This window comes from Myotis daubentonii, chromosome 14 (assembly GCF_963259705.1).
Source record: "Myotis daubentonii chromosome 14, mMyoDau2.1, whole genome shotgun sequence".
Lineage (NCBI taxonomy): Eukaryota > Metazoa > Chordata > Mammalia > Chiroptera > Vespertilionidae > Myotis > Myotis daubentonii.
The window spans coordinates 2,534,435-2,556,376 of NC_081853.1; the positions used below are offsets into that span (position 1 = coordinate 2,534,435).

The following is a 21,942-nucleotide window of genomic DNA, read 5'->3' on the forward strand; positions in this document are numbered from 1 at the left end:
AATAACTTTAAATGATTATTTAATATTTTCATGTTTTCTCATTCTTTAGAAAACATAATTAATTAATAGGAAATGGTAGTACATTTATCCATGTAAGATGTGAATTAAAACAGCTTATTGTTACCTAAACACTTTATAAAATATTCTGCAACAAACCACCACTTTTCAGTGTATGTATTGAAGTAATTGGTAAATGCATCTTTCAAAACAGCATTTCCGGCTCATGTTTTACAGCATTTCTCTTCACACTGACATCATCCCTCGTTTGAAAGGTGTTTTCCTACCCCTACATTCGATGTCTGCCTCGCTGTTTTCAAGAGTAAGGAAGTGGTGGTTTTAGAAGTTACATCTTAGTTAAGTGTAAAAAATATTTTTGTGTTGCAGTGTCCCAGGAGCTTTTGCTGACAATTCCAGTTTCCAAACAGAATACTTGGGCGATGGTGAGGGCTTCAACCCCTTCTCTGACTTGCTGCCAACCATGAACGGGTGGGAGTGATGCCTGCTGGCCGATCGGGTGAGTGTACAGCTATGGTCATGCGCCTGAGAGTTCACAGGGCGGAAGTCCGCTGAGGGTCCCATGCAGTACAAGAAGCTGCTGAGAACACTTGCCGTGAGGACGAGAGAGTCTCGTTTGAAAGGAGGGGCCGACTCGGTCATTATTTCCCACTGTACTCTTTGTGGACGGCCCTACAGTGACCTCAGGGTTTATAAAGACAGAATGGGGTATAGGAGAGTGTGTTTTGCTTGCTGGTTTCTTTTAACCGTACTCCGAAAGGGGGACTGAGTGTGAGCCGCACATGCACAGGTGGGAGAGGATGGCTTGATGACCCACCACGAAATAAGGCTCTAATGTCCTTACCTTGAATTTTGGGGGGGATTTAAGTTTTATTTGTTCATTGAGAATGTCCCATCCCAAGCTCTTGAGGGAGCTAGAAGGTTGGGACTTTGGATGCTCAGAGGGTTTCAGAATGACGCATGGGCATTTTTTGGGGTATTATGGTGCACCTCATCAGGTACTCACTGTAATTTTGAGGGGAGGTTAGAAAGGGATGCGATGGTCTTCTTCTGTCATGCGTGTCCATCTGTATTTGAACGCATCTATCATGTTCCTCAGAAATCGATGGCTTCTGTGTAGGAATAAATGAACAGTTATGACTTGCTTTAACCACAGCAATAATTGGTTGAGGCTAGGCCTTTTGGGTAAAAACTGTGACATCATTCAGTGGCATGTTTGTTGTAGAATGAAGACAGCTTCATGGGGAATTGTTTGGTTTCAAACTTTGTATTGAATGACATTGAATGGTAAGAACCATTGCATAACCTTTTTTTTTGTCTTAGTGGAGTTGTATTTGAATTAACGGAGGGAAGTGAAGTTGAAAGAGCGCTATATTGGAAATTGGGAGACCTATCAGCTACCTGACATGGGGCTTGTTAGTCTTGTTTTTATTTTTGAAATCCAGCAGTGAGGTTCCAGTGTCCTATTTGTGAGGCTAACAAGGCCCTAGAAGTTTCTGTTTAACCCCCACTTTACCAATGGGGCAGCTGAAGCCCATAGAGTTTGAGGTGCAGAGTCCCCGGGCTCGGTCAGAATTGGATCTTGCTCTTTTTGTCTTCAGTCACTGATTCTTTCTCCTTTATCCCAGTGGCGGAGATTGAGAAACTCAGCCCATGCAGTTTGTAAATCTTTTTTGGTGTTTCTTCTAAGACTTTGTTATGCATTCAGCTATTTGGGCCAGATTTTGAAGGTTTTAGTTAGAGGTCATTTTGACAAAATCCTCTCATTTTAGAGGAAGAGAAGAGCACCTACGATGCATCTAGCCAAGCGCCCCCCTCCCAGACGGTCCTCCGAGAGCCTGTGGGCTTGACGTTCTGTGGGAGATGGTCCCGTGGCTTGTCCTTTGCATGTAGTTCTCTGAGCTGGAGCCAGAAGGAGGAGTCTTTTTGTCTTCCTTACAGTACCCTTCTTTCATTGTCCAGGAATAAGGCAAACAGTAGATGGTACCACACAAGGCAGGGGTCCACAGTGAGGAATGGTGGTGGAGTCATGGGACTTCAGACCTGTTAGATCTCTGACCATCGTCTGGGGTCGTTCTGCAAGTCATTCGGCTCCCTGGTCTGAGATGCTCTCCCGAGGTAGCCAGTGCTGCCCGGACGTCAGGCTTGTGAATGGTCTAGTCCAGGGGTGGGCAAACTTTTTGACTCAAGGGCCACAATGGGTTCTTAAACCGGACCGGAGGGCCGGAACAAAAGCATGGATGGAGTGTTGGTGTGAACTAATATAAATTCAAAGTAAACATCATTACATAAAAGGGTACGGTCTTTTTTTTTTTTTTTAGTTTTATTCATTTCAAACGGGCCATAGTTTGCCCACGGCTGGTCTAGACCAGTGGTCGGCAAACCGCGGCTCGTGAACCACATGTGGGTCTTTGGCCCCTTGAGTGTGGCTCTTCCACAAAATACCGACTTCTGCGCATGGGCCATGAAGTTTCAATCACACTGTACGTGCGCGCCCGCACATGGCATTTTGTGGAAGAGCCACACTGAAGGGGCCAAAGAGCCGCATGTGGCTCGCGAGCCATGGTTTGCCGACCACGGGTCTAGGCTCATGAGCAGACAGCATGCGCCGTGGAGCAGTCTAACTGTGGGAGTCCAGGCAGAGTGAGAGCCAAGCCCGCGTGTCTCACACACGGAGGCCCTTAGAAGTGGTGGGAATTCTGAGGGCATTGACATAGCAACAAACTCAGGTTTGAGGTTACCTGTCATCTCTGGCTTCAGTATTGAGAGAGTCTGACTTAATCTCACTCTCATAAAATTGATGTATGAAATTTAACAAAACCACATGAATGGATTTATTGGCGACTAGGTTCATTTTATTCATTAATTTCATTGGTAAGACCTGCTATTTGAAAAATCAATCTGAAATACTATAATGAACATGTTATCCCTTTGAACTGATAAAATGTGCTGGTAGGCCCCGTGGAATACCAGTTAACATAAACATGGATGCGCTTTCTATCTCCCAGATGTGCTAAACTGCACTGTCAGGAGGGAGTAGCGCCCTGCAGTCATGAGCTCTGTCCTGCCTGTTCTCAGCGCCTCCTGGGTGGGAAGGAGCAGTTCTCCTCCCCACAGCGCTGGGCCTGGCTGCCTGCGTGCCTGTGACCATGAGCTCCGGGTCCCCTGGGTGTTCTGGGCTGGAAGCTGCAGGGCCCAAGCCCCCTTGTCCACGCTGTGCCCACAGGCCCATGGCCTTTAGAACGTTACCGTTTATCGAATAACCAAAAGAAACACCAATGAATTGTTACAGTTGATAATGTGGAGTTTTAGGCTGGAAATGAACTCCGATTCCGGGTGAGACATGTCATGGTGAGCACCCCCCTGGGAGAGGGCCACAGGCGTGGGCAGCAGCTGGGCAGCCCGCCCCTCACTCAGGCGCAGGGGAGGGAAGGCCGGTCGAAGCTGTGCGCAGCTGGCGGAGGGCAGCTGGCGGCCAGTGGGTGGCGGTGACGATGGTGCCCGTACACGATGAACCCGGCAGGTACCGGTGTACCGGTGCTGACGCGTCCCTGGCGCCTCCCTGTCCCTGTCCCTGCCCAGCGCAGCACGGAGCCCGAGAGCGGAGAGCGAGTCTGCCGCACATGAGGGGCAGTTGGCCTGGGAGTCAGCGTGGCGGGAACCATCTGGGTTTGCACAGTGTTCTCCTGCGGAGAGCTGCGCGGCTGGCTCTCGGGCCGGCGTCCCAGGTGCTGCCCGTCCCGCCAGTGTGTCCCTTGCTGCTGTAGGAGTGTAAGCGTCCTGTGACATTGTTCTGTCACCACTTGTTTTTTCTTATTTGCCCATAGTTCCTCTTTTGCTCTCTCATAATCACATTTCTAGCATCTGCCTACTGGGAAGAGGTAAAGACGGGGAACATGATTGTTCTCACGTCTTGCTAATGGGCCAGTTTTTGGGTGGGAGTTTTTGCCTTTTTATAAAACAACAGAGTGTGGATTTTGTGTCACTGGCTTTGGGGTGGGTGGTGGGTGCTGCTTCCAGGAAGCGGTGGGGCGGGGCGGGCGCAGGGCAGGAAAGCACCGGGTCCGCTGCGTGTTCTGGGCTGGAAGCTGCAGGGCCCAAGCCACTGCCTGTGCTTCAGCTTCCAGCCCCTGAAATGTTAACTTCGAAAAGTAATTTTAACAATTTAATAAACTACACAATATGTTTTATAGGCTGGAGCGAGTGATCTTAAGGATTTTGGTCTCTTCATAACACAACGAACCTAATATTGGTAAAAAATACAGATCCTCACCCGGCCATAGAGGGAGGCGAGATTTAATAAGCAGTTATGAGCCGTGGCAGCTGCCTATCAGACTGTATCACTTGGGCTCCAGCGAGCGAAGGCAGTGTCAACTTACATTTTATCTCCGAAGCATTTTTGAGGCATTTATTTTGCCTTTCTTTCCAATCCCTAATGTAATTGGCTAAACATTTCCCCAAAGCTAATTGGCCAGGGGCTGGGCGGAAACCTTGTATGGCTTGATAAAGATAGAAATTAACGTGACATTTACGTGGAAGTGATGGGATATACAGTCATATAGTGACGGGGTAGGGTGTTACTATATTACTTTTCCCGCCCATGCTCAGCAGTTCTGGGGATCAGAGAACCTCCAGCCCCCTCTACCCCCCAACACACACACACACACACACACACACACACACACACACACACAGCAGTGCAGCCAAGCAATCCCCATGCCAAATTCACCGTTAAAGTCTTTAGGTGGAACTGTAAGACAGATGAATGAGTTACTCCATTTGTCAGTTATAAAAGAAAATCCACCAACTACTATTATGAGATTAAATTCCAATTAGAAAGTTGCATTTAATTCCATAGCTATAACAGTGTTTAATGAGTTCTGTTGGCTGTGACAGTTTGTGTGAGATAAATTGATATGGCATAGGTAGATATAAATTTATTGGATAATGTTAAACATGTTACTTCATGTATATTAGCTGTGAAATTTATTTCTTCTTTAGTTATGTCCCCGAGGAAGTAGTCAGAGGAAAAAGCATATTTTCAAAGAAAGAACCCTTTCTGTTTTTTCAGATACTTGTTCTAAATCAGTCTTTTTTCACTTTTATTTAAAAAATTTGTTAAATTTCTACATTAACTAAATTTATGATTCTTGGTGTATGCTATTTATAAAATTGAATATAGGTTTTATGATATAGGAAATTAGGCTAGGAATGAGAATGCGATCCAGTTTTGTGATGAAGGTAATCTGCATTTATATTGCAGATATTTCCACTTCTCTCTAAGCCCCTCATGGGATTCTGCACACATTTATCTGGACATACATATTCACTGTAGAATAAACTTTTAATGTGTTGGACAGGCTTTTGTTCACATGACATCTACACAAAGCATCAAGCCCTTTGCTTAAATCAGGGGTGGCAAACGTTCTTCGATCTCTTCTCCGCACACCTGCCAGTCCTGTGCCCAGCAGGAGTCACTAATTGATCACACTCATCGATCACATGAGTGTGGATGTGCCCTCAGACATATTCCACTTAAATTCTTGTGGGCAAGCTTACAAATACACTATTTATGAGAGAAGGTCAAGCAAGTAGCTTTTGCCCCCCAATCTCTTAAGTTTTTCTGTGTATGCCTAATGCTCACCCCAGTTCCTAGCACCAGGTTAAACAGGACAGGCTTGTAACATTAATGAGGTAAGTGTACATGGGCACAATTCTGGCAATTATTTGGTGTATAACGATTGGATTTTTGGCATCATGTATATGCCAGATTTGTATGATTTGTTAGATGATACATTTTCTACCCTTCGTCTGGTTTTGGTGTTACATCTGTGTAACGTTTTGTAGGTTTTTGCCCATTTCTATAACTTTGGAAAACACAAGAAAGAGACAGTGTTGCCTTCTTGTTACCTGTGCATCAGCTGAGGCTCAGACACAGCGACCGGTGTGGCCGAGAGGCAAGTCCAGCCCTTCTGCCCGGAGCTCCTCCACAGGGGGTGCTGTGCAGGTGCTGGCCCGGGCAGGGCAAGTTTCTGGCAGTTTCCTTTCGCATGTTAATCTTGGTGTCTATCGATGCAGTGTAGCAAGCTGCACCGGGGGAGAAGGCACTTAGCTGTTACATTTCAGGTGATGTCTTCCGCCATGTAAAATTCCAGGAACTTAAACGACATTGCATGCTGTTTCTGACAACTCTGCTCTCTGTTCCCTCCATTCAGGTAGTGCTCAGAGGCCAGAGGAGGGAATTCTCTGCAGCTGAGGTGCAGGCCACTGAGCTGCCCTGTGGAGAATTGTCATCATTTTACTTCCCCCTTAAAGAAAAACGAGTCATTAATGCTTTAAGCACCATTTAGTTAACGTACGTTTTAATTTCGTGTCAGCGTGTTGTTGGGATCTGTGTGTGGCCATGGCAGCCGGAGTTCTCGGGGTGACTGGGTGCACGTGTGTGCCATTCGCCGCTCGGCCCCCGCTCGGGGTGAAGTGTCGGCCTCGGTCAGCAGTCAGGGCCAGCCGTGTCGTGCCGATGCTGGGTCTTGGGTTTTCTCTGCACACAGTTTCTCTGACCGGTTCATAGGAATAGGCTCATGAGGTGAAATCTTTTTCATCCTTCACGTGTTCCTGGGATTTCAGAATGTTAATAACAAATAATTATAGCAGCCACTCATTGGGCATTTTGCCTGCAGTGGCTGGGATATCACATTAGTTATCTCCTCCAATCCTAACGGCGTTCTGTGTCCTGGATGGAATTATTCTGGTTTTATTGTTGAGAAAACAAGCTCCGTGCCTAAGTCACCCGGTCAGGATCACATAGCAGGTTTTGCAAGCGGGATTGACTTCAGATTGGGTCGGTTCCAAAGCCCACGTCTTAGCCACCAGGGCAAGCTGCCGCCTCATCTCGGAGTAGATTCCTTTCCTTCGGTTTGGGCAGGGAAGATTCTGTAGCTGATAGCCTCTGTGGAAGATACGGGATCCAGTTCATTTAAGACTGCAGTTTAATCTATACTCAGGATTCCTGTAGAACCAGTGATATAAACGGGAGTAAGTTCTCCCTAAATGATTCCTTACCTTCTGGCCTTTTCCTCAGCCCACAGCTCCCAGAGGCTGCGGTGGGCTCGGCACATGTGCGCCCTCAGTCCGTCCTGCAGGGAACGGCGCACACCCACCCTCAGGGGCTCTTCCTGACAGTGACCATGGGGCCGGGTCGCAGGTCTGCTCCGGAGCGGGCGGCGGGGAGCCTGGTGCTGGGCCCTCCGGGGCCTTCGGCCGGAGGGGGCGGCTCAGTGCAGCTGCCCGCTGCAGAGTTCCGCACACACGTCCGGTGTGATGGAGGCTGCCCTCCTCCCATGCTCTGTAGAGCTGGGTGTTGGATTTGTAGGGGTGAAATGGCATACCATGTGCAATTTGCTTTACAAATCTTCAGAAAAGAAACAATGGAACAGAATCTTGATATTCTAGAATCTGGATGACAGGTATGTAGGGTTCATTATACTATTTTCTCTTCCTTATATGTTACAGGTCACTTACAATTTTAAAAAGTGTATGTGGGGGTGCGAGGTGAGGTGCTGCTCTAGCTTGCCTGGTGCACTGGTGACAACCAGTCCGGCCTAGAACCTGTCTTCCCTCACTGTGGGCACTGACATCATTTCATCGATGTGGAGTCCCAGGGCAAGGAGATGCTAAACTAAGTAGCTAAGTGTTGGAGTAATTTTCTAATAGAGATACAATGACTTTAGCTGACATAAAAGCATTTCCTGACTAGCCTATACAAACCCGCAGCAGTTCAGTAGCTGTCACAATGGAGCATACAGGACATGCCAGAGGTTACATGCACCTGGTAAAGGTTTTCTCTCTAGCCTCCTCTCTGCAGTGTTTGCAGGGAGCCGAGCAGGAGTGGGGAACGTCTGGCCCTGCCCGGCATGAGGGATGTGTTCACTAAGGGTTGGACCAGCAGAGCAGGCTGGTTTTTAAGTTGGTAGTGGTGTGGCCCAGGAATGATGCTGTAAATATCCTGACGGCCCTGGGCAGGAGAAGGTCCCCGCCCTGGAGTGGGGGAACCCGAACCCAGGGCCCATTGGACCTTTCTTCTGCCAGAGACTGAACCCAGCGGTCTCTGAAGCCCTTGGCCAAGTCAGGGTCCTCTCCCAGCCTCACGCTCCTCATCTGCCACCTGTGGACTCGGCATCTACCTTGTTGTCTGGGAACAGTCCTCCATCGAGTGCTTGCCTCCTGTGAGCACTAGGTATGTGTCACCTGCTACTGGAGTTTAACCTTTGTGAGATGTGTGCCAGTGCCCTGACATAACCAGGAATTGAAGGATCTAGCGATTAAGGCTCCAGGGGGCACTGTTTGGTGGATATAATTTAAACCTTATAAATCCCAAAAGTGTTTTTTTGTCATTATTAATAACATTTTAAAAACCAGTGTTAGAGAGTTTTACATAGATGTTTGAAAGGAATTCTGACACCAAAGTGTATGAGCATTGACAAGTGTCAACATGCAGCCAGACAGGTTCAGAACATGTATTATTTACTGATCAACACGCTGCCTCCGTTAGAGCATTAACTCGGTAACTTCCTGTTGTGCTCTCTGTGCTGCTGTAATCAGAGGACAGCCATGCATATTGAAATACGAGCAAGTTATTTTGCATGTGTGGTTACAGCTTTTAAAAATATATACATTTTTATTGACTTCAGAGAGGAAGGGAAAGGGAGAGAGATGGAAACGTCATGATGAGAAAGTCACTGACCGGCTGCCTCCTGCACGCCCCACACTGGGGATCGAGCTGCAACCGGGCATGTGCCCTGACCGGGAATCAAACTGTGACCTCCTGTTCATAGGTCAGTGCTCAACCATTGAGCCATCTGGCCGGGCTGATAGCAGCTTTTTAATTGTTAGTGTTGCTGCTTAAAAAAGATATCAGGTTAGTTCCTGTTGCTATGGCTAGTAGTCATCAGGATTGCATGAGAGGTTGGGGGAGCCAGAACTCAGTGCGGGGGTCAGTGTGTCAGTCAGTCCCCAGCCACAGGCAGCTCCCCTGACCCTGGGACGGGATGGATGGGAGTCCTTATGTTTTCTTTCTACTACAACGTTGTTCTTTGAAAACTTTCATTACCCAAAGCCGCACATGCTTGGGTACAGGTGTGACGGTAGAAGGTGCTCTGACTCCCTGTCTGTCAGGTCAGCAGACCTTTTCCGAGCCAGATAGTAGGCTCTGGGGCTGCCGCTCTGTTCCCACTGCCCCCTGGATTGTGGTGGGAACAGCCACAGGTGGCAGGTAAATGAGTGGGCGTGGCTGTGTTGGCAATAAATTTATTTACAGACACTGAAATTTGAATTTCTTGTAATTTCCTGTGTCACTAATTAGGAGTAGTATTTTAATTTTTTTCCAACCTTCTTTTTAAAACTGTGAAACACATTCTTTGCCCTGGAGTGTAGGGTTTGGTCTGGCCAAGGGGGCTGCTGTTTGCTGAGCCCCTGTTCCGGCCCAGGTGCCCACCTCCATTCTCTGCTCTTCGGTTTCTGATAGGGTAGTAGCGTCACCAGCTTTGGTTCATGCCTCATCTTGAGAGAGCCTGTTCTGTGGGGTTGATGTAGAGTGAAATTGAATGAGGTCCCTGCCCCTTCCGTTACTTAAAACAGGGGAGCTGTGAACTAAAGTAAAGCGAGGCCAAGGATAAAGATGCATGAAGGGAGCCCTAGCCAGTTTGGCTCAGTGGATAGAGCGTCGGCCTGCGGACTGAAGGGTCCCATGTTCGATTCCGGTCAAGGGCATGTACCTTGGTTGCGGGCACATCGCCAGTAGGGGGTGTGCAGGAGGCAGCTGATCGATGTTTCTCTCTCATCGATGTTTCTAACTCTCTGTCCCTCTCCCTTCCTCTCTGTAAAAAATCAATAAAACATTTAAAAAAAGAAAAAAAAAAGATGCGTGAAGGGAAACCTCGTCAGAGAAGAAACGCGGACCCTGAACGTGACCTCAGACCCACACTCTCTTCAATACCATTGTCCCCCAAAGTGTGGGCGTCTCACGAGTGGGATTTAAGATGAGATACAAATGAACAGTTTTGGAAATTTAAGAGTAAGGCATTATTTTTCATATGCATTATATATTAACTAGTGGCCCGGTGCACGAAATTCATGCACATTGAAAGGGAATTAATTAGAGGAAATATTTTAATATTGCTATTTGCCCTTTCTCTATAATAAAAGTGTGAGAGATAAAAGGAAATGAGTACAATGCATATGAAAATAACACATAATTTTATTAATAAACAGTAATAAAATGATATAACAAACTCATGATGTAAAAACAACACTGATGCAAATAATGACTGATAAAGTGATTAAACTTATTCTAATATCTCCCTGTATACCACATTAAGAGTAAAAACACTTTCAGAGTGCTTGACTAATTTCCCTTGGGATAAAGTATTTACAACTTTAACTTTAACATCACACGCTCTTCGAACTCGAGAGAAAGCAACATATAATTGACCATGTGCGAAAACAGGTTCAGGTAGGAATATTCCTACTCTGTCTAGAGTTTGTCCTTGTGATTTATTAATAGTCATCGCAAATGCTGGCATCACGGGAAACTGTCGTCGAATTAATTTAAATGGGAGGCCAGTGTCAGATGGGGACAAATCAATTCTTGGAATCAGAACAACCTCACCCTCTGCAGATCCTGTTAATACTTCAGCTTCAATAATGTTAGGTAGTAATCTTTTGATAATAAATCTGGTACCATTACAAAGACCCCACTTACTATTGAGATTTCTCAATAGCATGATGATTGCACTTTCAATTTTAATTTATGACATGGCATTCCCGAAGGAGTAACACTATTAAGAAATTCGATGGGAAAATTTTCCTTTTCAGCATCATCTGTGGAGTCAATGGAATCATCACTCATATATGTGTGAAAATCTCCATCGAGTATATCCAAAATTTCTTCATTTAATTTTTGAACGTGCTCATTTTTTGGACAAAGAATTGCACGTTTAGATATATTTTTAATATTACCTATAGATATACTATTTCCAAAGGTGGCTTCAATAATAAAAGCCGTTACAAATCATTTCATGGGGGATTTCAATAATATCCATTCCTAAATGAAAACTGCTATCAAGTTTGCCATCTCCAAGTTTTCCTAACCATCCACTATAAGCAGAATCCTCTGATCTCATGTTTAAGTGACAGCTTTCTGAAACATCCCCAAACATTGCAGTACTTTAAACTCGTTTGTACTATGGCCGATCCCATAGCATGAGGTACAATACTGAGACATTGTCGAAAATCCCCTCCGAGAAGGAGAACTTTCCCACCAAATGCAACATCCAAATTCATAATTTCTCTTAGTAATCTGTCTATGGCGTTTATAGCATGACTGGATGCCATGGTGCATTCATCAATAATGAGAAGTTGGGCCTTTTTAATGATTTTAGCAACTTCACTCTTTATATCGAGTCTTGAAATTGAAGTTTCATTTAATGGAATTGGTAATTTATATTGGGAATGAAAGGTTCTCCCACCAAGAAGTAAATTTGCAGAAATTCCTGTAGATGCTGTGGGTAAAACAGTACCACCACGACCTCTAATATAATGTGTTAAAACTTTATACAGATATGTTTTTCCACTACCACCTGGACCATCCAAAAAAAAGCATTTGGGGTGTACAGCTTGATATTCAATGGCTGAAGCTATAGTCTGAAAGGCTGCCAACTGTTCATCATTCAGAGAATTATTCTCTTCCCATAATTTGTCTGCAGCAGAAGGATATCCAAACACACATATATATGCAAAAAGTTGCCGTAGTTGTTTGGGTATATTAAGGATGACCGCATCGTCAATCGTATCTTTCCAGACAGTGTCATCAAGTAATAATCCCCGGTGTTTAGCAGCTTCACGAAATGTATCATAAGTTACACCTCCTACAGTTCGCAGATCCTCAAAACTTACCGCACCTTTTACATGCAGAAGCAAAAGTCTAAGGTAATATCGTTCTGGTCTCTAAAGCTCACAGTGAACAGTCTACCTAATACTTTATTCCCACCCTTTCGGCGTTTTGTCCACAAAGAATTAGTAAACACATAATGCTGTGGGATCTCCCAATAATAATAATTACGTGCATCAGAGTGTTCTCTATTCAATAAGAACCAAGCCATCAAAGTCGAGTTATGCCTTTTAGCCCTATCTAAAACTTCAGCAAAATCATCTGCATGAAAATATAAATTCTGATCATTTGGCAAATGAATAGCAATCTTGTGATTGCATGAGATTGGTCATGCATTCGCATTCCAAAAAGTCTCCAAACAGCCTCAGGAGCGCTCACATACCTGGAGTCAATGAAGTCCTGTACTTCGTCATGATTGGTAATATTTTTCTCAGAAATTTGAATATTTGCACAGTCGTGCCCTTTATAGATGTATTTAAATAGATACTTGACACTTCTAATTGATGCACAGACCTCAACATTTATATGACAGTTATACTTGAGGCACAAATACGGGTTATGAGGGACAATCCAAGTATTATCGAGAATTTTATTTCCAATAGAAATGGTGCTACCAGATCTTCGTTTGTATTTGGGATATCCATCAATATTTCCAATGGTCGCATTTTGAAATTCTTTTGGATATCCCTTTGAACATTTTCCATTTTCCATACATGGACTACTTGGATTTTGCATTCCACATGGTCCATGTACCATATTTGTTTTTACAATTTGAAAAAGTCGAGGACACTGGTTCTCATCTGGAATTTCTGCCTTAACTATAGGGTCAATGTCATCTTCTGAACGTAATTTGGACTCATTATCTAATATCAATAATATGTGAGCGTGAGGCAGTCCGCGTTTCTGAAATTCAATGACATGAATTTTAGCTGTAACTTTGCCAAATAAATGGAATTTACATATATCATTTAAAAGAGCAGTCAGCTTAATATTAAAAACTCTGGCTACCAAGTCAGGTCTGTTTGCAACTTTTTGCCAGCGTTGTAAATTGTTTGTAATATCTGCCCATTTGGGGTTGCATGTCATGGTTATAAATAAATCGGGCTTACCATACTTCGTTACAATTGCCATAGCATCCTGATATCGCTGCTGCATATTTCTGGGACTACCCTCAAAAGATGATGGAAGTATCATTTTACCAATCGGCACATTGTCATTTTCAGATCTAGATTTGAGATAATCCATCAAACCACTATATTTTTCAACTCTCAACTTAGATTGGTTTGCTTTGATGAAGTTTATCCGATTGGCCTCCATTTTTGAATACGAATCCACAATAAACTGTTGAGTTAATTTTCCTGCATTTAAAATAGGATTGAACGTGTCCTGCACAGAGAGATGAAATCCATAATACTGTATTTGTGTGACTCGTGCACGTCCTTACATTTTGTCTAGTACTATTGTCGATTACATTGTTGTCTCTGAGTCTTAATGCAATATCTGTTCCCCAGCCTTGTTCACCATGTGGAAAAAGAATAGGATATGTCATTGCATCTAATGTAGGAAACAGGATATTGATTTTTCATTTTAGTGGCATTTGGATTACTGGGATCTGGTTTACAATGAATGAGCAAGTCCCTTCAAAAGGAGGTTCTCCATCTTTGATTCTGAATATGGCAGCAACCTCGGTTACACGGGAGAATTATATCTACCTGGATCACTGTTACAATCGTATTTAATCGCCATTGTTACTTCTGTGGGAGCAATACCTTTTGCTGCTGCTTCAGATTGGGCTTCGTTTTCTACCTCATGTAGCATCTTGTACGATTTTGTTAATTTGTTTATTTCATGCATGAGGTTGTTGCTGTTGATCATGAGTCTTTCTGAGCAGCCCTGGTTTTCTGGCATTGCTAGTCTTTTACTTGTAGCTTCAGCGGTATCCAAAATATAGAGTTGAGCAAACTTCCGAGAAACACCATCTGAAGGGTGTAAAGTTCCAGTACGGTGATAAACTTGTCCGTGTGTTCTAAAACAGTATGGCCTATATCCTGATGGTGATGCAATATTAGCACCCATTGAAGCAAAAGCAAAAGAACTATTTATGGATCGAATATTTTCCATGAAATTTTTACTGTCAGAATCTTCATTTGTCATTAATCTTTTTAAATATGCTGGGTAATCTGGAAAATGTATATCATTTGGACAGACTTTCCCTTTGCTACAACATCGAGTAAATTTCCCATCGGATGGTTTTTCATCGGAGAAATTTAGGGATAGGCAAAATTCACATCGAACTGTCATTCCACCACAACTATGTTCGAGGATTGCATCCTCATGCACTCCATTTTTGCTGAGAAGGCAGTTCCTACTGGTATTCCTAGTACTTGTTGATGACTGTTCTCTAGACATATTTTGTCGTCGCCACCGCCGTCTTTCCCTTTCAAAGGCACGTTGATCTTTAGACATTTTCTGTCGATGACACCTCAGTCTTTCGGCCTCAGAGCGACTTTTTTCCAGTAGCTGTTCTTCAGATACATTCTGTTGCAGACGTCGCCTTCTTTCAAGATCAGACGCACGTTGCTCTGCAGACATTTTCTGTTGGTAACGCCGGCACTTTTCGGCTACAGAGCTACCTTGTATCAACCGTTTATGTTTGGACATTGTCCTACCTGTCTACGGACACCTTCTGAGATGCAGGAGAATGAGAGTCCTGCTGGTCAGGCCACTGAGAGCTATGTGACTAACGGCTGATTCTGGCTGAGTCTGTGGGGGTGGGACTTCCTCCTCCCTGCTGTCACTTTCCTCAACTGTGATGAGGAAGCTGGGGTGACAGGTAACACTGTCCCCGGAAGCCTGGGTCAAACACTGGAGGGCCGGTTGGGGCCATGACTGGTGGTGAATTGCAACCAGCCGGGATCTCCCCGAAGAGGGCCAGTTGGGGGCGTGACTTCTGGCCACCACTGTGGTTGCTACACCAGCCCCGATTCCCCGGCAGGAGAGCCTGTTGGGCGGGAGAGCGGGTTAGGGGCGAGTCGCCCCGCCGGCCTGTGTCCTGCTCAGCCAGCAGGATCTGGTGCCTGGGGACCGCCAGCAGTCACGCCCCAAACGTGGGTTGGCGGCGTGAGTGGGGTGGACACCGCAGCCGCCCCGCCGGCCCGCGTCCGGGTCTGCTGGCGGGATTGGGTCTCGGGCGACTGCTGGCACTCACACCCCCAACCCGCTGTGGGATGGCGCTGTACCATCCTGCCTGCAATATGCAAATTAGCCGCCATCTTTTTTGGCGGTTAACTGCCATCTTAGTTGGCAGTTAATTTGCATATCTCGCTGATTAGCCAATTAAAAGGGTATCAGTCGTACGCCAATTACCATTTTTCTCTTTTATTAGTGTAGAGATTGTGTAGGAAAATGTAAGCACATCAAGTCTGGTTTCTCAGATCACACTGCTTAAATGCAACATGTGGAAAATTGAGAGGTTTAAGGAAAAATAGAAGAGTTTTTTGTGCGTGTTGTTCTTGAGTACAGCAAAACTCTTAGAGGTGGTATTGGATGATTAAGAGGGACTTTTCTCCTAAGTCCCTGTGCTGTCCTGAGGGAGGAGTAGAGATCAGCGGTATATCCCGTGAGAAAGAAATCTCTGGCAGACAAGAATGAACAACAGTGAGTGTGAGCATTCTGGGGAGAAGACACCCTAAATTAGAGTCCTTGCTGCCCCTTTGCTGACGATTTTAGTCTTTTTCTTGTAAGCAGGTGGGGGGAGTCACGGCAGGGGAAGAGTGAATTCCTGGAATAGGGCATTTTCCACAAAGTGGAGGCCAAGGTGTACGGAAGCATTGAGTAAGAAAGCCGGGACGGGAGGAATGATTACGAGGATGTTTTCCAAGAAAGGTGCAGGAGGGTAATCTGGAAGAGTATGTCTTTGTCAAGTGTCAAGGTTAACCTGACTTGGATCTGAAGGGGAAAGAGTTTCTGACTGTCAGCAAGCCATAATCTGAGAGCCCAGGCATGGTTGTTGCAGTCGGGGAGTAACCTGGAGAGAGACGCACCCTTAAGAATAAGTGTGTTTGCACACAACTGCCCATTGTCATAAAGAAGGTGGGCGGTGGGAAAGAGAACACAACAAAGGTAGAATTCGGCCGAAAGCCTTGCAAATGGGTAGTTTATTTTCTTGTTAAATAGAAAATAAACATAATTCCATTGATCCAGGGCCAAGATGTAGGACCTTTAATGTATTAAAACAGCTAAATGTGGTGATTAAGAACACAGGATGTTGGCTAGACAACTTGGGTTTGAATCTTGGCTCTGCCACTTACTAACAGTATAATCTCAGGTAAATTACATTGCTGTATGCCTCAGTTTCCTCACCTTTAAAACTGAGTAATTATAGTACCTAACTCATAGGTGGTTGTGGGACTAAATGAATTAAAACACAAAGCATTACCAAAGAGCTGGCATGAGTTTTCAGTAACCAGCTAGCTAGCTGTTAGCCGTAAAGAATGCCCTAAATGAAAAATGCGGAGTGAGGTCGTTACAGCAAACCTGCCATTCTCTCTCTGGGGTGTCCAGGGTGTGAATTTGTATGTGTATCTACATACGTGTATCTGTGCATCTGAGTGGTGTGCACTGTCTCCTAGACGTGGAGTGTTCAAAGGGGCAGGGGAGCTCCGGTGCCCAAGCCGCTGTGCCCCGTCTCTGGGCTGCACTGCTCCCGGGGGCAGACAGGCTGTTTGCTCGCTCTGGGGCGGTGAGCGTCCATCCTGGAGGAAGCCTGTCTATGGCTGACCAGCCCTGAGGGCCAGGAAGCGCTTTCTCTCAGGGACTGAAATCCACCGCCCGCAGGCGTGCAGCCTCCTTGGCCGGGAGCCTCGGGTTCTGGAGGCTCTTCTCCCTGCCCATTGAGCCCTCCGGGCCCGTGGGTCCTTCCCCGTCTCCAGGCTGAACGTTCCTGTCTCCTCTGGTTTTAGGCCCGTGACCTCCAGGTGGCTCTCACAGTACCAGTCCTACGGGCAGGTGTGTCATGTGTCTGCGTTTACATAGTTCACTTACAGGAGCCTCTCTTTGACAAAACTGTCTTTATCATTTGGAAGGGAAACGTTTTGACTTTTCTTAACCCACTTCTTAAATCCCAGATGTGGGCAGGTGGTGCACATGAGGGAACTGTTGTAAAGACCCTAATGCCCCTGCAGCTGGGAGTGCTGGCGTCGGTCTCTCCGATCCTAGTTCCCGGTCTGGTGGCTGGTGAGGTCACGGTGAGCCAGTGCTCCGTGCCCCGCTGCTCTGGTCAGCCTCCGGCCGATCGTCTCAGCCTCAGGACTGTGGCTCTGCCGTGATTTTTGTTCCTGTTCTCAGATGACAAAAGCAGTGCCAGGGTCAAGTAGGCGATGACGAAGAAAGCCCAAGAGGAGGGATTTTGGGCCAACGTGACCAGGATTATTCATCGATATCCCTTAATCCGTGAATGCTTCTCTTTTACCTGAGAAACTGTGTAGGTTTTGGTCTCCTTTGCTTATCCCCTCTTTTAATGCATAGCAATTATACAAGTAACATAGCAATTGCCTCCATATTTTGGGATAATCCAATTCTGTTCCATTGATACAATTTACAGTAATTATTCCTAAAGCCCGACAGCCCCACAGCAGGCTCGGGGGGGGTGGGGGGACAGTCCTCACTTTCTCTGTTTCCCCATGCGAGTGGCTCCTCCTTCCAGCGAGACTCCCAGCCCCTGAGCACGGAGCCCACCACGTGACACATTGGTGACGGGGCAGGTGCTGCCACAGCACGTCCCAGGTCGCAGGTCCGGGGTTTGTTGTTCCCCTGGCAGTGGAAGGTGCCAGGTGGCAGGGCCCTGGGCGCGCCCTCCTGCCCTCCGTGCAGGCGGGGGAAGGGAGCGCAGGTAGGCAAGAGTGAGCTGTGAGCATTGCAGCCCTTAGCTTTACAGAGACATAGGCGTGCATCAGCCAGCCTTCATGCCTCTCATTCTTCATTTAACCACATTTTGTTGGTGACACCTTGGAAGCCTGAAAATGATTTTATTTTTAATGATAGTTGTACCCATTTCTCCGTGGCAAACGTCAGAAGAGAGTTCGCGGTGGCCCCTTGTTGGTACTTACGTACATTCCTCACGTGTCACAGGCGCATTGGTGAAGGTGTGCTTGGGAGTCCACTTTCCCATTCTGAAACTTACTGAATGCGGCACACACATCAGTCCGTGGCATTATGGGTCCGTGGCTTATGTGGAGAGGCCCTGAGGGTACATTGTGTCCGAAGACGTTTCTAGAGGTTCAGGGGGATTGGTGTTTTAACATGTTTAATTTCTGAGCGAGTCAGTGAGTGATTTAAAAAGTAGATGAGGAATCTGGAAGACATTAAAGATGTCAAGGATAGAAGGAGTTTGATTTGCAGCCTAATGAAATGTTTTGCCAACTTCTTTTAAAGATTTTTTCGAGAGTAGAACTTTAATCATTTGCTTGTGTTTCTGGCATGGTAAGGTTACTCCTGTTTCTGTTACATGATGAATCCAAAGTGAAAATGGGATAATTTTTAATTAGCAAAATTATAAAACCATTTGCAGCCAAATGTTTCTTGTCTTGTATAAACTGTGAGGTTTTACATGTTACTCTAATCATTTTAGGAAATTTCATTCTGAAGATCTATTTCAGTTGGTGCTTTATGTATGGATACAAGTCCTCAGTGTTAGAAAGTACCCTGTAATATTCTTTTCCAGTGTCGTTTGAGTAACCTGATAGGATTTCTGTCACGTGTGTTGCTTGTGTCTATTTTAGAAGTGTCATGGTTACTTGAATTTGATGTACCACTAATATCCAAGTAAGCATTCTGAATGCAAGGCTAAATATTACAAGAGAAATCATATTAGGGATTTGAAATGTTTCTTGAACTTTATGCTGTATGATTTTGTACAGTTCAGAATTGCTTCTTTTGAGGTTACTTATGCAGTTATTTGGATAAAAATTTTATATTTCTACTTTGTACGATAAATACATGAAGTCATTTAAAATATATTTTATTAAGGAAATGAGAATAGTAGTCAAGTCATGGTAGCCCACTTTTTGTATTATAATGCTTTGATTACATTTGATTATGAGAGTTTTACATTTTCTGAGGGCTCATTGGAGACATAATTGGAGACACAAGAATTCTATGGAAATGAGAAGAGAGCTGAGTGTTCAGAATTTGAGGATCTGGATAAACTGGGACAGTTCCAGCTCCTTGAACTTCTCTGCTACTTGGTAGTTGCTTGGAGAGGTGTGCAGTGTCCTGTGCTGTTTCTGTTGGGTCCTCTGGAGGGCGCTGTGTGCCACCCTCCCTGTGCACACATTGCTGAGGAAGAAAGATGGTGCCGATGGTACCCACAGCACTAGCCAAGGTTCTGGTGACAGACAAAGGCCCTCGTCTTTAGCCATTTGTCTTTGAAAATCATAGGTTTCACTTACCAAGAGCAGGAAGGAAAATGATGTGTGTCAATAAACTTTTTTTCAGACTGAGTAATTCCTTAGTGAAATAGGTTCTTAAAGCTGTAGAGTTCCCAAGGAATGTCATAGACCTAATAACTTACTATTAAACTATGAATAAGACCAAAGGATGGGAACTTAAATTCAACAACAACAAAAAACCTGATGAATGAGTGTCCATTTTGTCTCAAATTTAAAGAGGTGGTTATAGTTTGAGAGGTGAGCGGCATGTGTATTAGATCAGAGGCCCGGTGCACAAAATTCATGCTGGGGGGTGGGTCCCCTCAGCCCGGCCTGTACCCTTTCCAATCCGGGACCCCTTGGGGGATGTCCGACTGCCGGCTTAGGCCCAATCCTGGGCCTAAGCCGGCAGTCGGACATCCCTCTCACAATCCGGGACCACTGGCTAACTGCTCACCTGCCTGCCTGCCTGATCGCCCCTAACTACCCCACCCCCCAGCCAGCCTGATCACCCCTAACTGCCTCTGCCTGCTGGCCCGATCACCCCTAACTGCCCCCCTGCTGGTCTGGTTGCCCCTAACTCCTACCCCCTGCTGGCCTGGTCGCCCCTCACTGCTCCCCTGCCAGCCTGGTCGCCCCACGCAGCCTGCTGTTCAGTCATTTGGTCGTCCCTCACTAACCCCCTGCCAGCCTGGTCGCCCCACGCAGCCTGCTGTTCAGTCATTTGGTCGTCCCTCACTAACCCCCTGCCAGCCTGGTCGCCCCACGCAGCCTGCTGTTCAGTCCTTTGGTCGTCCCTCACTAACCCCCTGCCAGCCTGGTCGCCCCACGCAGCCTGCTGTTCAGTCATTTGGTCGTCCCTCACTAACCCCCTGCCGGCCTTGTTGCCCCATGCAGCCTGATGTTCGGTCGTTACTCTGAGGGCGTCCTGACTAATTTGCATATTACCTTTTATTAGTATCGATAGGAACTAGTGGCCCAGTACACGAAATTAGTGCACGGGTGTGGTCCCTAGGCCTGGCCAGTGATCAGGGCTGATCAGGTTCCCCGCCTCCCCAAATCCCCACCTCCCTGCCTCCACCTTCCCACCTCCTCCTTCCCTTGCCGTCCGTGCGCTGCCACTGCGTGGTTCCCCCCTCCTCCTTCCCTCGCCGCCCACGTCCACCACCACCCACCCCCAGTTCCCCATACCAGCCCGGGGCCCGGCCCCGATCAGGCGATCAGGACCTGCTGGCAGTGGGGAGAGACCAGGAGGTTGGCTGGCAGGCCCCGATCATGCAATCAGGGCCTGCCGGCATGGGGGCAGGGGGGAGGAGCCAACTGCCACCGTGGCAGGTGGACAGCAGGCCAATTGGGGCCTGCCAGCTCGGGGGAGGAATAGGGGGGACCCAGGAGGTTGGCCACCAGCCCTGAGGAGGGATCCGGCCCTCGGTCCCCTTGGGAAAGAGGCCATGTCTGCTGCTACCCATCCCCAGTTCCCCATCCCAGTCCAGGGCCCTGGCCCCGATCAAGCAATCGGGCCGTGCTGACCTGGGAGAGGGACTGGGAGGCTGGTCGGCAGGTCCCATCGATGATCAGGGCCTGTGGGCTGGGGGAAGCTCCTGTGTTGAGCATCTGCCCCCTGGTGATCAGTGCACATCATAGGGACCGGTCATTCTGGCATTGCTAATGTTTTACTTCCTTCGGCTGTATCCAAAATATTGAGTTGAGCAAACTTCTGAGAAACACCATCTGAAGGGTGTAAAGTTCCAGTACGGTGATAAACTTGTCCGTGTGTTCTAAAACAGTATGGCCCATATCCTGACGGCGATGCAATATTTGCACCCATGGAAGCAAAAACAAAATAACTATTTATGGAACGAATATTTTCCATGAAATTTTTACTGTCAGAATCTTCATTTGTCATTAATCTTTTTAAATATGTGGGGTAATCTGGAAAATGCCTATCATTTGGACAGACTTAACCCTTGCTACAACATCGAATAAATTTCCCATTGGATGGTTTTTCATCAGAGAAATTTAGGGATAGGCAAAATTCACATCGAACAGTCATTCTACCATAATTATGTTCGAGGACTGCGTCCTCATGTACTCCATTTTCACTGAGAAGGCAGTTCCTACCAGTATCGGTAGTACTTGTTGATGACTGTTCTCTAGACATATTCTGTCATCGCCACCGCCTTCTTTCAACTTCAAAGGCACGTTGGTCTTTAGATATTTTCTGTTGATGATGCCGGCTTCTTTTGGCTTCAGAGCTACGTTTTGCCAGTAGTAGCTTTTCAGATACATTCTGTCGCAGGCGTCGCCTTCTTTCAAGATCAGATGCACATTAGTCTTCAGACATTTTCTGTCCATAACTCCGCCATCTTTCGGCTGCCGAGCTATGTTGTATCAAAAGTTGCTCATTAGACATAGTCCCACCTCCCTGCTGTCAGGGTCTGAGATGCAGGTGAATAAGAGTCCTGCCTGTCAGGCCGCTGAGAGCTGTCTGACCAACGGCTGATTCTGGCTGATTCTGTGGGGGTGGGATTCCCACAGGCCGGCCGCCAGCAG

At 46.3% G+C, this 21,942-nt stretch overlaps 1 protein-coding gene across 16 annotated transcripts in view; it reads left to right on the plus strand.

Annotated features, from left to right (window-relative positions):
* Window positions 1–380: 380 nt before the first annotated feature.
* Window positions 381–21,942, plus strand: part of FOXP1 (forkhead box P1) — a 487,040-nt gene continuing 465,478 nt past the window's right edge. For all 16 annotated transcript variants that reach the window (XR_009448473.1, XM_059662966.1, XM_059662978.1 and 13 more), the window contains exon 1: window positions 381–514. The gene's annotated coding sequence lies outside the window, so the exon portion shown is untranslated. The remainder of the gene's footprint in view (window positions 515–21,942) is intronic.